General features: G+C 30.6%; 1 long non-coding RNA gene across 2 annotated transcripts; it reads right to left on the bottom strand.

Annotated features, from left to right (window-relative positions):
• Positions 1-7,596: 7,596 nt before the first annotated feature.
• Positions 7,597-10,326, bottom strand: LOC150031684 (uncharacterized). Of its 2 annotated transcripts, none has more exons than XR_016525107.1 (2): positions 9,396-10,326; positions 7,597-9,130 (listed from the first exon to the last, which is right to left on the bottom strand). It is a non-coding gene; the product is annotated as an uncharacterized LOC150031684 (long non-coding RNA). The 2 variants fall into 2 exon arrangements; XR_016525108.1 differs by having other exon boundaries at positions 7,597-8,379.
• Positions 10,327-17,729: the final 7,403 nt, after the last annotated feature.

Raw genomic sequence — 17,729 nt, 5'->3', positions numbered from 1 at the left:
CCGCTTTTAGGGATAGTAGAGAGGTTGTTCCTTTAGGTGCTTACTCCAGGTCTTGAACAAGGGGCCCCACCCTCTCATTGGCTCGAGAGGGACTCGGTTTGTTGATCAAATCAAAAACCATTTGTTCATTAGAGGATCAGTGGGATTTAAGGAACAAAAGGTAATCTCAAGGGTAAAACAGACATTTGACCTAGTCGTTATTACGAACAACCTATGAAGGGTTAACTTACTAATCATGGTTATATCGAGTGGACATAATATATCTACAGTAAGGGCAGTGCAACTATGAGCTTTAGTGGAGTGACCCATTAGTTAATGAATGAGGGTTAATTCAATGTAAAGAGTTTAGCCAATTAATCTCAGATCATTGGAGCCCATGATTTGTAGGTCTACGAGGTCCCCCTACTAGCTCGTAAATGGATTAGCTTTAGATTAGCGTGATAAGTTAATTTGAAACGTTCAAATTAGAATAAGGGAATTAGTAAATATATGAGATATAATTACGTGTTTAATTTTAGAACTAAACGAAATTGGAGAATTGATTAATATTTAAATATGATTCAAATATTAAATTCATGAAGGTAGAATTTGTGTAAAATTAATTTAGTATTTGAATTAATTAAAGTATTTAATTAATTATTTATTATTAATTAGAAAATTAATTTGTGAAATAATTTTGTAAAATTAATAATATTTTCAATTTTAGAAATCAATTTGAAATTAGCAAAATTGGATAAAACACAAAAAGATTGGAAAATCAGAAGTTGGAAAATTCCATTCACCTTCATGAAGAAACTCACTCAAAACTCACTTGCTCTTACTTCAATTCACCAAGCATGAGCTGCATGAATGTCCTGCAATAAATAAAGAAGATGGAAGTGGAATTGATGCATGAATCATTTGAGTTTTTGCTGAAATTTTTGAGCCGAAGAAAGGTGTTCTTCAAGTGGGTGCAACAGTGAGTTTTTCTCCAAATTCCCTTCATTCAAGCTTATTTTGAGTCCTACAACTCAATCTAAAGCTCCAAGAAAATTGTAAGGAAGATCCTTAGATGGTTCACAACGAGATCTGGAGAAGATTTGCAGCTGAGAATCGTGATTCAAGAGGTTCTACAAATGTATGACATGAAACCCTCTTATTATTGTGTGAGCATGCTTCATTTATAGCCAAAATTAATGAATTAGAATGCTTATTGATCCTTGCGCTTCCGTTGCATGCTGATATACTCCTAGGCTTGTTGAGTCGGTGATCTGGCCACTCTCACCCATTCAAATCAAAGGACCGCTCTCATAGGCAGAAGTTCACAACTTACTCAGGATTAAGGTCATGTTACCTATATTCATCTTAGTGAAATGAAAGTCTCAATTATGAACGATGTTATATAACGAGACTAAAAATATCCCTGCTCGTATTTCTAATACATGAATGATCAGGATCAGATCATTTGTAGCACTTTACAACATTTGTAACACCTACAAAGCGAGCCATACTCGTAATTTCACAAGGATAAGGTACCCGACCTTATCCATATACTACAAGCTATTTAGGCTATCACTTAAAGCACGGTCCACTTGTATGTCTCTACATACATGTTTAAGTTACAACGATAATCATGGATATTAGTTTATTGGTTTGTGGTTAATGCAACTAAAATATCAAATATTTCATAGACAATGTGAATAAAATGTCATATATTATAAAACACAGAATGTTTGTTCATACAAATATTTACAAACTACAGAACCCTACGAGATTTAGGGCATCAACCCCAACAAATGCTACTTCCCAAACTAAGCACTGTGGAATTCTCAACAAGCATTTTTTTCCTTTAAAACTTAAATTTTCACCAACAGAAAATATAATAAACTAAACAAATATATAAATAGTAGTTGTTCGCACGAGATTTCAAGAGAAATTTATTTCATGGAACTTGAACTTTGTATTTGTATTGATTTTGTAGAAAGTGAATACAATCTCTAATATATAGTATTTTGATGCCTTCAAAATAAATTATAATCTTTAAGCTAGTTTATCTTCTTGGATGATCGGCCTTTGGGCTTGTTGATCTTCTTGGACGATCGGCCTTTGGGCTTGTCGATCTTCTTGGACGATTGACCTTTGGGCTTGTTGATCTTCTTGGATGATCGAACTTTGGGCTTGTTGATCTTCTTGGATGATCGGCCTTTAGGTTTGTTGATCTTCTTAGATGATCGAATTTTGGGCTTGATGATCTTCTTGGACGATCGGCCTTTGGGCTTATTGATCTTCTTGGATGATCGGCCTTTAGAGTTGTAGATCGTCTTGGATGATCGACTTTTAGGCTTGATGATCTTTTTGGATGATCGGCCCTTAGGCTTGTTGATCTTCTTGGAAGATCGGCCTTTGGCTTGTTGATCTTCTTGGACAATCGACCTTTGGGCTTGTTGATTTTCTTAGATGATCGGCCTTCGGGTTTGTTGATCTTCTTGGAGGATTAGTGTTTGCACGAGGCTTCCAGAGAAACTTGTTTGGTGAAGTTGAACTTAAGTTTGTGTTGATGTTGAGGTTGATTTGATGCAATGTGGTTCGATCTCTAGTACTTGATCCTCTGATTCTCTCTCGGTTCGGTGGATGTGCTTGACTTGAAGAAGAAAAGCACCGAACGTTCTTGAAGTAGAAGTCTTGGAAGAATGCTTGTATCTTCAAAGAACTTCAGTCTTCAGAATGTTTGTATCTCCAAAGGACTTCAGTCTTCAAGCGTGGTCAGATTGCTTGCATCTTCAAAGGACTTCGGTCTTCAGAACTCTGATATGTCTTCTGATCTTCAGAGCTTTAGTGTCTTCTGAACTTCATAGCTTTGATATGTCTTTTGATCTTTAGAGCTTTAGTATCTTTTGATCTTCAGAGCTTTAGTGTCTTTTGATCCTCAAAGCTTTGGAGGAATTATGTTCTTCAGAGCCCTGGAGCTTCAGACTTCAGATCTTCAAAGAGATTTTGCCTTCAATTCCTTCAACCTCCTCCCAAATGAAGAGATAATGTCTCTATTTATAGAGGTTTCTCATTGGCCTTATATATGAGCTTGGGCCTAATTATTTTACTGGGCCAAAATTGGGTTTGGGCTAAAGTTGGACTTGGGCCCATTTGTTGTTGGGCCAAATTACTGGACTTAAGCTTAATCTTTAATTTGGCCCAAAATTTCATCATGGGTTTGAATTGGGTTAGACCCAAGCGACTTTAGTTACTCGGCCCAATCCAACTTATAATTTTTCCAATAGGCTCGAGTTTTCATTGATGATGTGGCAACTTGTGATTTGCCGAAATTTCTCATTCAACAATAGTGTTTATAAACTAAATTTAAAAAAAATACAAAATAAAATGGTTCTCAAACATTTTTCACTACAACAAATTGAAAAAATTCATGACATTAACAATAGTAAATTTAGAGAAGAGAGAGAAAAACAGTTATTAAAGGCAAAAACATGTATTTTTGCGAGAAAAAAATTGAGTTTTTTGGATTTTTCAAGATTTATGACAGTTTTTTCATGTCATTAATTAATTACCTAAAAAACAATCATTAAATATGGAAAAATGAAATAGACACTATTTTGGTGAGAAAAGATGGAAAATTTTAGATTTTTCGACTATTATGACTGTTTTTCCACATCACCAATTTATGATTAGAATTAACCGTTGCTAAAGAGTGACAATTCTTTAGTGTCCTTAAATTGTATGTGTGTGTGTATATATATATATAAGCGTTTGGAGGAAAAAAATGAGAATTTTGAATTTTTAGACTTATGTGACTGTTTTTTCTTGTCATATACATGTGACTTGAATTGATTATCATTAAAGAGCAATGGACGAAAAAACTAGTTATGATATTAGGTTAATTAATTTTAATTTAGAAAAATATTAACAACACTTGGTAAATTTTAATTTTAATACTAAATTTGTGCAACTTAATTATATGAGCCAAGGTAGACACTTATACCTCATTTAGGATCGGAGTTGAAATAGAAAAAAAAAGATTATGAGAACTTTTGCTAAGATAGTGCTAACACTTCGTTGTATTTAGTTTTTTTTAAACAACTTAACTGAAGTTTGGTAACCAGTTTTGTTGTAAATAGTTTTCTTGTATTGATGTTACAAATTTCATTGTTATATATGAAAGTTCATATTTATGTTTGTGTACAAATTATATCAAAATTGGAGGATATACAAGTATAATAACAAGTATAAAACAAATAGTTATCCATCATTAAAAGTATTTATTGACATTTTATAAATATCATGAGATGTAGTTATGACATTAAATAAGTGTCAATGTACATAATTCAATGACTTTAGAAAGTGTCACAATTAAAGTATTATTACGGTAAACATGACATTATTAATATTTTTTTGTGATAGATGTTTAATGTCAAGATAAAGGTTTAATTGACAAAAAAAAGTAATGATCTTTTATTGACCATGATAAATTGTCATTAAAAAAACTAACCATGATAGGTAATAAATGCCAATAAATGCTTATTGTTGACTAAATCGAAAAGTATGAAATAACCAATAATAACTGATTTTTCATGTGCCATCTATACATTTTCCTTCAAGGTGGATTTAAACACTAAAAAAAGAATCAAGAAATATGTTAATGACAATTTTTTAGAGTCATAGAAACCTGTCTATAAAATTTTATAGATTTCAATTTCATCATTTACGCATTGACTTTTTCCAGTCAAGTTCTTACCATCCAAAAACATCAAAGATAATTGATAAAATGATGACATAGCTTCAAAATGCACTAATACTTCTGAAATTGAACACGATCTATGTTTTAATTTGAAAAAGTAGTAATATATTGTCTGTCACACCCCTCATGAGTCTTGTCACCAAGACTCAAAAGAGGATGTGAAGACAGCTAACACCACCCTTTTGTGATATCAGCTACCCAACTTTACCAACTTAATAGCTAGGTTATCATACAAACATTATAACTAATTAATAATTTATGAATGATTATATAGTTTCATACTATTTTACAGTTTTAACCTAACTATCCTAATGACTTTAAGTTAACATGATCCGAGCCCCGCCCTGTGAGATAGTACCAGTTCAGACCTTGGGTGGCTTTTCCCAGAACAATTTGTTTATGCTATTTAGGAGAAAAAAAAACAAAACATGGAAAACGTGAACTAAAAAGCCCAGTGAGTGGTACCTTATAAGGAAAATAAGTTTGATTTTCCGAAACTCATTTGGGGAAAAACAACTACAAAATCAAACAAGTAACACATAATACAATGTACCTTCCCCAACCTGTCAGTTGGATATCCCTGGCGTGATCATGTATTTTTTCTGGGTATTCCTGTGAATAACCCACAATGAATATTGTGGAAACAATCTCAGCACCCTATAACCTGCCGAATATGCACATGTCGATAATTCCTGCTACACATACTTAGGTACGCTGACAATCCAGTCAAATACACTGATAATTTTAGCCAAGCATCCACAAAGCATACTAACAATATTCTGGGTACAAATCCAGTTTCCAATGTAATTACATAAGCATTATGACAACAACACAAGTACAATCCAGGTCCAGACAAAACACATTTCCCGATCATGTCATTATTTCAATTATAACCTATATATATAATCATATATATATAGAAATCAGCATATGGAAATAGTAAAGTAACCACTCACAATTCCTTCTGATCAGTTCCTCAGGAAATTCATTAATTAGCTTCTTGCCTTGTTTTTTTGAATTTTTCCTCTTTCCAAAGAAATTCTAAATTAGTCCATAATTCCTCCAATAAATCCAAATTATTCTCAAACAACCTTAAAATTTAGAATGACCAGCTTACCCCTTTTAAAATAACTGAAAATAGACTTAACTTCTCCAAAAACAGCCATTTGGAGGTTATTTTGCCAAGTTGATGGGCGCTGGGCTGTAGGGTGGGCGTGTCTTGCAGGGGGGCTGGGATGGATGCAGATGGGCAGCAGATCTCGCACGGGGTAGTGTTGGGCGATAAGATACGCACAACGTACGCAGGGATGCATCTGAAAAAGGCACGTGTGTGAGCGCTTGTGCTGGTAAGGACGTGCGGCACGGCTGGGCGATAGGGTTGTTGGGCGCGCACAGGAGTTGGGCGACAGGCCTATGCAATCAGCTAGACCACTAGACTTCTAATGCAAGCTCCTCTTTCTTCAAAACTTCAATTAAGACGGTAGCCCGGGACCTCTCACTACACTCCCTTCTGAGAACTTTCTCACTAATTCTACTCAAATGGCACGAGTGGATTGTGAGAGTTGATCGTCCCAACCTGCCCTATTTATAGGCGTCCAAAGTTTTTCCCAGCTTGACACCTCCAGCTTGGTTGCATGTCAATATGCCCTCACCTCGTGCTGCCAACACCAACCCCTTGCCACATTGGTCTTAAAGTGTCTTCCTTTCCTTTAGCCAACGCATATGCTTCATTTTACATGTCCTCTCGTGCGCCTACCTCAATTTGCATAAAATCCAAGACATCCCTTAGTTAGCCACATGTCCGAATGAGTTAGCAGCTAAGCCTTACCCTCCAAGTTTTCCTCATCAATGCATACAACACCCCTCATGGCCGCATGGCTTGGCCATCGCATCACCCTCTTTGCACTAATCTACTTCAATGCCATCGCAAGCCCTTACTTGGCCGCACACCTCTTAGCGCATATGTCCCCTTGGACAAAGATCAACGTATAGCTCCATCGCATGGCTCTTCCTTTGGCGCATGCGCTCATCTATACCAAGGCCATCGCATAATCATGCACTTAACTCTTCCACCTAGGCCATGGCATACCATACATCCAATGTCAACCTTCATGTCTAGACCACTCATACTATATGTGCTCATCGCTTTGCCTCACATCCGTGTAACCATGCGTTCACACCTCGTACAACGCCTCAACACTCGGAGCCTTGTGCCCATGCTTGCGCGACTCCACACATGCATCTGATCGCTCACTCCCTGCGCACATCACCTTGCGCCAACTGGCCTTCTCGTGCGCGTCCGCCAACACTTCGCCTTGTCGCATACCCCTAGACCAATGCCTGCCTTGCTCATTGTTTTGCCTTAGGCTGTCGCCAACGCCCGACCACATTCCACCGCATGAGTAGCCCACTCATGCCAACGCTTGGGCCAGCGCCCTCATGCCATCAGACGACTACCTGGCGCTCACACTTTGCTTTGCTAAGCATCACATTCCAACGCATGATGCCTAGCTTAGTTGCGCCTCTTATAAATGCATGGGGCCTTCATGCATCCAACATAGGCCTTGCCAAGCACCACACTTTAACTTCAATTAACCTTGGTCGCATACTACACTTTAACACAAGGTGTTTGTATGTTCCAATACTTAATTAAATTTTATTACTCAAAACTTTCACTTCATTAAAACTTAATGTTTAGTCATTAAGGTTCAATTTCCAACTCTTAAGGCATTCTCCTCCTCTTGTATTCCCCTACAAGCTTCTTAATTAACCAAGCTTTAACCTGAATTACTTAGATAAAATTCGAGTTTTCACAATTACTACCTCCTTAAAGGAAATTTCGTCCTCGAAATTTTAATTGAACATTTATATACACCAAACCACATAACAATTTTATTTTATTACAAAGTTCATTTACAAGATAACTTCCACACTATTCCTCTAAAGCTTTGCTCTTGTTTCTTCTGGCGTCATGCATTTCTTCATCCTGGATTAAACCATACAGTTTCCCCAATGTTTGTTTCCCTATTTCATCCTTCTTACTTCTAACACCACATCCTTCTCCTGAATTTGGAAGTCTCGCTCCTTGATTAACTGTTTGCAACATGCTTCCACCTGCATGACCCATTACTTGGAGATAGTCTTGCTTAAAGTGTCCCGGCTCTCCGCACTTATAGCAAGTACGTATTTGAGCTTGTTCTGGCCATTTTCCCCAGTGATACTTATTACAAGCTAAACACCTGGGTCTTTGATTTGCACTCGCTACAGATTCCTTTAATTGACTTGCTCTTCCAGAGCCTGATCCAGTTTTCGTGGTTCCTTTCCTTTTAAACAAACTTTTATTTCCAATTTTAGGAGTAAAATTTAGTTCAACAAAAGTAATATAATTATCTGTCCTCCACAAGCTATATTCAACTTACGAAGGTAAACAAAATTGGTAACTATAATTAGTACAAGAGTTTAAAGCCTTAAAATTACTTGTTGACCCTAAATAATTGTCTTTTTAAGCTTAAATAATTTATGAAGTCTCATTGTCAGTTTCACCACACCTAGCTTTTTTCTAATGAAGTCGTCAACATCACCACACCTAACTTGAACTCAAGCAAGCAACGTGAGCCTTTGATTCTTTACCCTTTTGGTAACTTGCTTCATACCTAGAATAGTTTGTTCTTAGTCCCCGAAAGAAGGAAACACTATTTAAAATTAGTCATATATTTTCCAACATTTAATCTAATCTAATACTTTAGAACAAACTAGAATTTTTTTATAGAAAAGAACAAACTAGAATTTTAAGATGAAAGTAAACTAAAACGAATTCAATAGAAACCATACACAACTCAATAAAAACTACTTATCAATCCAAACAAGCATATCAAACTAAAAAATAAGAACTAATAACAACCATTTTCATTTGGGAAAATATATAAACATAAACCAAAAAACTTAGAAAAACATACAACTAAGTGGAAACCATAAACAAACTTAATAACAAATTCACTTGGAAAACTTACCAAATAATAAGAATTTTCATGATCAATTAATGTTATATAATCATGACCTCTTAATTTCATGTTAAACAAGCCGTCAAAGTAACTATCCTAAATATGATATGAGTAGGTCAAAAACACAACCATCTTCTAGAACAACACCAAAACCATGCTCGACATTTCAAAAGCTCAATTTACCTTCTAGATCATTTGTTTGTAATACTTCCAATTACCTTACTAAACATATGCATGGGAAAGTATGATAATAAAAGTGGAGAAAGTTTGATACTATGCACTAAATCCTCAACATACCTTTATTGAAATAGGTATCATATTAAACAAAAAAAAGCTCCTATCGAAGAGAGATAACCAAAAGCTCATACCATTGGCCTTCCTCTGGATGTTGCACATACCATAGCTACATGTACCAAAAGAAAAATTTACATCCAAGAATACAAAAGAATGCATAACTAACCATTAGTCTTTAATCAAATGGGAGAAAGAGAGACATCATAAACTGAGTGGTAACAAGAAACAGACAACTCCATGTAAATTTCAGAAGTAAAGAATCAAGACAACAAACTTTGGAAACAAAAAAAATTTATTGAACCTTTCTAACTTTAAAATCCTCCACAGAGCAACAACCATCACAAGTTGAAAAACAAATATATAGGACCAGTTACCTTGTCGATCATTACTTCTATAGCTATAAGTTTTTGGTTCAACACCCCTTATCATTCCAAGCTTGGTTTCATTGCCTGAAAAAGAACAAACATGCAAAGTGAACTGCAAGGGAATTGAATAGAGCTATATGTTAAAAAGCTTGGCTCATACATTTAAGCCATCACGCAAAAAGTCTATTCATTATATCTTAAATTTACCCAACTAAGGTAGAAACATTAGCAAATAATTTCAATTTTCCAACAACGATTTTTTTAATCCAAAAAAGGCTAAACTAGCTTGAAAGCAAGTCTTATCATGGTGTAAATTTTAGATCTGGTTTTTCAAACTTGTAAAATTTATATCTAGAGAGGGTATCAATAGTCCATTTCATTAATAGAACAAAAATGTTTCAAACTTTAGGAACCATATAAGCTTTTGTATTGAAATATTACCTCAGTGTAAGATATGTAATTGTATAAAGGCTCATCTACAAAAACAAAACAACCCCACAAAAGGAATAGGAAGAAACTTTAAGAAACAAAAGATTTTTCTCAAGAAAATGACAGAAAATCAGAGATTTGAGAGAGACGAGATGGAAACTTATCAACCAAGCAAGGAAAGACTAGGTTGCACAAGGATTGATTGCCAATGTCTGATGCCATTGTCACAACTCGTAGTAGGTTCACCGCAAGTGGTTTGTGTTCACTGGAGAACGAGATGGAAATTGTTGAGCTAGGGTTTGGGGTTTTTTTTTCCCCCTAATAGAAAGAAGGAGGGACGAGGAGGGTGGAAATAGATTAAGGGAGGAAAGGGGGAGGGAAATCATGAAAATGGGGAAGAAAGGAGAGGGAAGTCGTGAAAATGCAGAAAGGAAGAGGGAATTCGGGAAAATAGGAAAAATAGTGAGAGGGAATTCGTGAAAATGCCCTACTTTATAAAAATAAAATTTACTTTCAGTGACTTCTTAACACATTGCTAAAAGTTATTAAACTTTTAGTATGCGTCAAACAACGTTAATAATAGTATTTTGTAACATATATTTTAAGGTGTTGCTAAAAATTAGCTTTTAGCAATAAAAATTGAATGTGTTGTAAAAAAAATTGTCACTGAAAAGGATTTTTATTGTAGTGAATTTTCCTGATTGGATGATTTCAACTGTACGAAAATTTCTCCATCTATCAGATGTTGGTATGGTAGCGTATAATGATGGATCATATTTTATGTTAAAAAAAAAGAAGGGTAAAAGAAGGTTACTAACTAAAATACATGTTTTAGCCTTAAATTATTTATTTATATATTAGTATTATTTTGCAAAGGTTTTAGGCCTAAATATTATAATGGAAGAAAGAGGAAAAATGAGAATCCATATTTCGTCAAACTAAAAAAAAATGTAAAATAAATTATTGGTGCCATCATTATCTCAAACATTGGTTCATTTAGTCAGAAACTGTCGCCTTCATTCAACTAATCAACAAGTACAAAAACAAAAACACAATTATTTAAACAAATCGAAATTTTAAATTAACACAAGCAAACCGACAGACAATAATACGTGAGTTCCTAAATATTTGCAGCAACCTAAAAAGAAAAGAAAAGAAATTCAAAATGTAGTAGTTTCATCTTACCCAATATTCAATTTTAATTATAAGTTTTAAGGGTTATTTTTAACTATAAAAAAATAAATTAAGATATTTACAAAATATAATAAAATTTTAGAATTATCAATGATAGAGGTTGATAGACACGGATTGATTCAGTCTCTCAATTTTTCTCTAAACTTTTTATAAATTATTATTATAGCAATAGTTATTTGTTCAATATTCATTTAGAAAGAAAAACCTAAATTCTTATTTAACTAGGTGAAACGATAAATAAACAAAAAAAAATGTAAATATAAAGAGTCGTCTGTTTGATGAAAATTCAAGATTCATATAAGATCACCATCTGAATTGTTCTATTTGTTAATAAAAATATATGATATTTAATTGGAGTCTTTTTAAATATAAAAAATATTTTTTATATTAAAAAAGACTCCATTTAAATATCATATATTTTACTATAAATTGTAAATATTTTTAATATTTTTTATTTATAAGAATTTTCCTATTTAGATTTGCTAAGATGTCTAGACATTTTAGTATGTGTTGATGCCAATATTCGGATAGGAAAAAAGACATCTGACTTCCATGGGACAACAACGATGACTTTATATTTCAAGTGATCTGTAAAATAAGAAGAATCTGCAACTAAATCAGTAATAGGCTTCATGTTGTAGCAAAAGTATCAAGAATGAGAATGAACTTACTTCTTTTAAAGTGATGATGATTTATTCATGTGAAATACGTTAATTGTTGTGTTTTTATTTTGTTTACAATTTTAATTGACAATAGAAATCAAATTGAAAATTTTAAATCGTTTCCCAATTAAAAGGAAAAGAAACTACAATTTATTCTCTTTTTTCTTTAATACAACCAGAAGAGTTGGAGAATTTGAACTCCCACTTAAAAAAACTACCAATAAAAAGGAAAAGTAAAATAAAACATGGAATCAATTACAAAGTTTCACCTATTAGCACATTTTTATTTAAAAATGAAAAATAAAACGAGAGAAATTGCAGTGGACGCCAAATTTTTTTAAAAAAAATGTTATTTAAAGTGTGTCACACACTTTTTCATTTTGCAAATATGGTACTTTTTAGTGTATGATGTGTATTAAGTGTATCAAGTATATCAAGGATATCAAATATATATCTATGTCTAACTGTACTCGTACTTTTCTACATTTTATGAGATGGATTTATTGTTTTTTTTTTTTTAATCATTTTTGTAAATATAATAAGTATGGGGTATGAACCTAATTTTTAAATTTTGTTTGATCAGATATGTAAGAAGCGCATAAAACAAAGGTAAACGGAGACGTCAACATCGAGGTTCCATGTCAGCGTTTTAGGTGTCGAATAGAAAGCGACGACAATAAATGATATTTAAGGCATGGTTTTAATCGCTAATTAATTAATCAATTCAATTAATTAAACAACTGATTACGAAATCCTTTAGCAGGCCCCAGGCGCCATCCATTTAAATGCCGCGTGTTTGTTAAGACACATTTCTTTTCTCTCTTTTTTCTTTTTTCTTTTTTAAATGCTTCTCTTAATTTGACCTCTCACTTCTATTTCTTTGTTTTTCTTTTTCTTTTTCTTCTTTTTTGTTTTTGTCTTTTTTATATACCAAATTATTAATTTAACTTAAAATATCATTTTCCTCTTTATACTTTAGATTTCTTTTCATTTCATTCCATACACTTCCAAATGTCTAATATGCATGTTATAGTATCCATTTATATCTTGTATCAATCAAAACATTAAACTTTTGTAAATGCATCAATTTACATCATCATTCAAACTCTATCGGACAAATATAAGGTGAAACTTACAATTCGTATCAATTGAACTTCTAAATTTTCTTAAATGAATCAATTTAGATTATTCATTATGATTATCTTTGAAAATCATTAATGTATCAATTTTCAGACATGTATAAACTTTTTTAAATGTCGATTTTAGAAAATTGATGATTAGAGCTAAGGCATGGATAATTTCTAAAGAAAATTCTAACTGAAAGTTTAAATTAAAAGAGTGAATTTAAGATTGATTGAATATATATAAATTAGATTTAAACCATTAAAGATATTGAAACTAAAATATGATGAATTAAAAGTGTCATATTTTAAACCTAAATTTATTTAATACTCTCACATTTTAAACACACAAGTGTACACCTTTGAAAAAATCAAAGTTCACTAGATGGTTTCTATTTTTTTTATATATATAATTATTATTATTTCCAAAATTCTCCATGTTTTTCCCCCTATATTAATATGTTCCTAAGCAACCACTAGTAGTCTAGTCGTAAGGGACGTCTTAACAGCTTTCTTCCTCGTGAATATTTCACTATTTTTAATTCTTCAATAAACGGGATAATAATAGACCTCCGATTTGATAATCGTTTCACTTTCAATTTTTAGTTTTTGAAAAATTAAGTTTACCTACAAACCTTATTTCCATATAATTTCTTTGTTGAAAACTAATAAGTATTTTAAATTTATTTTTGTTTTTGGAATTTCACCTATAATTCAAATGATTGATTAGAAAAGATGAAAATGATGATGATTGAAGAAGTTGTAAGTAAATAAGTACAATTTTCAAAAACTAAATTTAAGGTCTTGTTTGGCATATGATTTGTTTTTTATTTTTATTTTTTGAAATTAAGCTTGTAAATACTACTTATACCTCCAAGTTTCTCTCCTTGTTATTTACTTTTCATCAATGATTTAAAAAACAAAGCTAAATTTTGAAAACTAAAAAACGTAGCTTTCAAAAAGTTGTTTTTGTTTTTTTTTTAAAAAAAAAATTTGGCTAAGAATTCAACTGTTGTACTTAAAAAAGATGTAAATCATTGTAAAAATTGTGGACGAAATAGACTTAATTTTTTTAAAAAAAAAAAAAACAAAAACAAAAAACCAAATTGCTACTAAATGGGGCCTAAGACTCCATTTGATAATGATCATTTGGTTTTTGAAAAATTAAGTATATTTTCTCTAAATTGCTTACAATATTTTACATCTTTCTTAAGTGAAAGAATAAAATTCTTAGCCAAATTCAGAAAATAAAACAAGCTTTTTAAAACTGCCCTTTTGCAATTTTTCAAAATTTGGCTTGATTTTTGAAAATACAGGTAAAAAGTAGTTAACAAAACAAGAAATTTAGAGATGAAAATGGTGTTTAGAGGCTCAAGTTTAAAAAAAACTAAAAATTAAACAATTAAACAATTACTAAACATGGCTTAAAAACTCAAATGGTCATTAAATGAGACCTTAATTTTTAATTTTTAATTTTTTAAACTTGAGTATGTTTCTTCACAATTATTTACTTTGATGTAAATAAGTATTTGAATTTTTAATTGAATTTTAAATTTTAAATTAAAAAAATTAAGGTCTCACTTGTTAATCATTATTTATTTTTTGATTTTATGTTTTTAAAAATTAAGTCTATATACAATCATTCCATCTCTAAAGTTTCTTTGTTTGGGTATCTACTTTCTACCCGTGTTTTCAAAAACCATGTCAAGTTTCAAAAAAAAATTGTATTTTGTTTTTAGAATTTAACTAAAAATGCAAGTCTTTTACTTAGGAAATATGAAATCCATTATAAGAAATTAAGAGGAAACAAACACAATTTTCAAAAATTAAAATATCGAAAATTAAATAGTTATCAAATGAAACGTAATTTTTTATTTTTTTTCTTTCCATTTTTAAAACTTAATTTGAACTCTAAAAACATTTAAGAAAGGTAGACTAAATAAAAGTAGAAGAAATATTTTTATAATCTTAATTTTAAAAGATTAAATGGTTAAACAGGACTTGATTTACAAATTTAACATATCAAAGATATCTTAAATTACTGGTTTAATATATGTTAATTTATCTACACATATTTAATAAATCTCAAAACTTATGATATGTGTTTAATATGTACCATTTTTGTTTTGCAAATTTTGTAAAATTTTTACTAAATTTGTGACTTCGAAAAGTAATTTTTTTTAGTCCAATAAAAATGGGAGATTAAATCTCGAAACTTAAAAAAAAAGACAATGATAATTACCATTGAGCTAAGCTTACATTGATTTTACAAAACTTTTAAAGCGAAAAAATATTTGTATCTTTCATGGTGTGATTTCAAAAAATATTTTTATCGAAACACAACTTAAATGCAACCAATTTCTTTTTTTATATAATAATTGTGGGGATAGAGGTTGAACCTCCGACGTCTTGGATTGAAACACATGTTTAATACTATTAAGGTAAGTTCACTATGATAAATGCGATCAATTGATAATTACTATTGGTCATTTGTAGATAATAATTAACAGATCAATTAAGTAAAATTAAACCTTTTAACTACATTAATTAACTAATTAAAATAGACCAATAAACTCAACATTTTTCTTCCCACCAAATCCTTCTAGAGTTATAGTTCATGGTGATGTTTGAAAATTTGACTATTCAATAAAATCATTTTTTTCCTTGTTATTATTCCCATTAAAATATTCCTTTTTAAGTAATCATGATGCATTAATGGAAAAATAATGCCAGTTGAAATCTGAACAAAAGTTTCTATTTCCAATGAAACCATAGAGAGAGGAAATTAAATTACAGGGTGAAGTCATCCTTTTCTGTTGACATATCATTATCTTTTGTAAGATATAAAATTTTGTACATTTTTTTTTATTGAGTAGAACAAAATTATAACATAACACCTTAAAAATCTATATTTAAGCAATCAATTTGCAACTTAACACAATTGTCAAATGCCATATTGTCTACTAAGAACAGTATTTTTCAAGTGCAAATATTAATGAAATTCAATAACTTTATTTTCTTTTAAATTAATAGGTTCAAATTTAATTCACTCCTCACTTCATTTTTTAGATTTATTTCATTTTAGCTCTGGAACTTAAATAACTACTTTAATCATTTTATTTTAAAGAAAAGTAACCATTTTGATATTGGCTATTTTAGTACTACTTAAAATTTGAAGTCCCATAATACCCATGATAAAGAGATTTTTTTATCCCTTTAAAATACAACAAATATCTTTAAAAATTTGAAACTCCAACCTCAAACGCAACCTTAATTCATATATTTAACACCATTTTTTTTAATGTTTAGTAACTAACAACAAGAATCAAAATTATTATTTTTGAAAAATTGGTGAACAAGACAATAATTTGCAAATTTAGAAGTTAAGATAGAATAAAACAGCCTTGTTTGGTATTTATTTGGTTTTTTGTTTTACTTTTTAAAAATTAAACTTATTTCATCCACATTTTATTACAATAATTTGTATCTTAAATACAATGTTGAATTCTTAGCCAAATTCCGAAACAAAAATAACTTTTTGAAAGCCACTTTTTTTAATTCTCAAAATTTTGATTTATTTTTTAAACCGTTGGTAAAAAATAGATAACAAAAGAAAAAATTTGAAAGTGAAAGTAATATCAATAAGTTTATTTTAAAAAAATAAAAAAAAACACAATGATTATAAAGCGGAGCCTTAAAAACTAAGAAACAAATATTTTCAGTTTATGAACTAAAGTAAATCATCAATTTGAGCCTTAAAACCCAAATACTTACGAAATTTAACTAGGTTCTTCCTTCAAAATCAACAGGCAAGATGGGAATTTGTTATGCCTTTTCAAAAAAATTTAATTGTGATTTATTAGTCAAATGTCATTTTACTTAGTAAAATAATCTATTTGACTATAGATTATAATATAGACGACCTTATCCTAGCCTTACCCACTCTATAAAGGAAAATCAAAATCATAATCAATAAAAAAGATGATAATTTCTAGGGGTTTTAAATCAATTACATTTAAAGTGGATTTTTACAAAAGTTAACATCAAATCAACTTTTTCTTTCATTTAAAGAGAAAAATTAAGAAAAAGTAGTTCAATACACTAAACATCAAAACCGATAATCAAATAAAAACAAAAAAGAATAGACAAATTTAATAAAATCAATCAAAAGATATTAACAAATTGATTAAATTGGCTCAACTAACTAAATCAACATCCTAAAATTGATAATAGAAGTGATAAAAATTGACTAAAACCAAACAATTGGCAAATTGACCGCCTCTCTTTCATTTATTTAATGTTGATCGTATATATACACAATAATTACAATTTAGTCCTAATTTTTGTGTTATTTTCATTTAAAAAATGTATTTCTTATCGATTTGTTGGTTATAGTATAAAACAATTTATTAGGGTCAATTTTCTTTATTAGAGATAAGACTACTTGACATAATGTGAATATGATTTATATTTTTATGTATGAAAATGTGTTTAGATTAAAGAACAAAATATATTTTACGTGATGATCATCATTTTCGATAATTTTTTACGGTGTAACTCAAATGAACTTTTTGAAAACAAAAATAATCCCTCAAGAGAAAATTGAAGCAATTGAAAATATTCAAATCAAAATTGAAACAAAAAAATTCCAAAATATTACATACAAAATTACATATTTATTATTTATAGTATTAGCCTTTAAGGGGGAAGTAAACAATTTTTTCCCAAATAATTTGTTTGAAAAAAGAGAAAAATAAAATGATTGAATACGAGCAAGGGAATGAGGTATATATAATGTTGGGTTTTGCGAGTCTAAAAGCAAGACAATACAATATGAGACCTATTCAATTAACTTAAAAGTTTTTTTCTAGTACAATCAACCTAAAATTTTAAAGTAATGAATTATAGTAAATTTAATATCACATTACTACTCTAAC

Source organism: Benincasa hispida, chromosome 12 (assembly GCF_027475165.1).
Source record: "Benincasa hispida cultivar pf3 chromosome 12, pf3_genome.v1.1, whole genome shotgun sequence".
Classification (NCBI taxonomy): domain Eukaryota; kingdom Viridiplantae; phylum Streptophyta; class Magnoliopsida; order Cucurbitales; family Cucurbitaceae; genus Benincasa; species Benincasa hispida.
Note: the sequence above shows the minus strand (reverse complement) of the source record. Positions and strands in the feature narration are given on the sequence as shown.